Source organism: Coregonus clupeaformis, unplaced genomic scaffold (assembly GCF_020615455.1).
Source record: "Coregonus clupeaformis isolate EN_2021a unplaced genomic scaffold, ASM2061545v1 scaf3294, whole genome shotgun sequence".
NCBI classification, from domain to species: Eukaryota; Metazoa; Chordata; class Actinopteri; order Salmoniformes; family Salmonidae; genus Coregonus; species Coregonus clupeaformis.
This window is the reverse complement of record NW_025536748.1, coordinates 6,386-7,197: the sequence shown is the minus strand read 5'-3', so window position 1 is coordinate 7,197 and position 812 is coordinate 6,386. Positions and strand designations below refer to the sequence as shown.

The window sequence follows — 812 nt, the reverse complement described above, 5'->3', positions numbered from 1 at the left end:
TTACTGTGGAGACAGCAAAATAGTTATTAGGGGTAACAGATGTTGACAATCCTAAGGGTGGTTGTTTCAACATGATATACAGTACCAGTCAAAAGGATGGGTACTTTGAAGAATCAAAAATATATTTTGATTTTTAAACACTTTTTTGGTTACTACAGACTCCATATGTGTTATTTCATAGTTTTGATGTCTTCACTGTTATTCTACAAGGTAGAAAATAGTCAAAATAAAGAAAAACCCTTGAATGAATAGGTGTGTCCAAACTTTTGACTGGTACTGTATAGCTCAGTTGGTAGAGCATGGCGCTTGAAACGCCAGTGTTGTGGGTTCGATTCCCACGGGAGGCCAGTATGAAAAAAATTTATGCACTCACTAACTGTAGTCGCTCTGGATAAGAGCGTCTGCTAAATGACTTAAATGTAAATGTACTGTAGATACATATAGATACAGTGTAATGGGTTTGGGGGGGCTAGGAGGGTTTGCTTGAGGACCACCATTATATCAGAGAAGAAGAAGCCAGCTAGGTAGTTCAAGCTTGTCGGCTAGAAACTTCAGCGAGAATTTGAAACTTATCTGCCGGGGGGAGAGAGAGAGGTGTGCGCGTGCTGTTCGTCCACAGAAACAGGGAGGAAGACAGACAGGGAGGTTGACTCCAGGAAGGCTAGAAGATGGCGGAGGATGTTTGGTTTGAAACTTATCGGGGAGAAGGATTAAAAGGAAACAAGAAAAGTAAAGTGGTCGTGGGTTTTGGATCGAACGAGAACAAGATATGCAGAAATGCTAGGTTGAAGGGATATCTGGGAGATTCGTTT

General features: G+C 41.4%; 1 non-coding gene across 1 annotated transcript; it reads left to right on the top strand.

The window, feature by feature from the left end:
• The first annotated feature begins 272 nt into the window (after positions 1-272).
• On the top strand, positions 273-348 carry trnas-uga. The gene has a single exon. It is a non-coding gene; the product is annotated as a tRNA-Ser (tRNA).
• Positions 349-812: the final 464 nt, after the last annotated feature.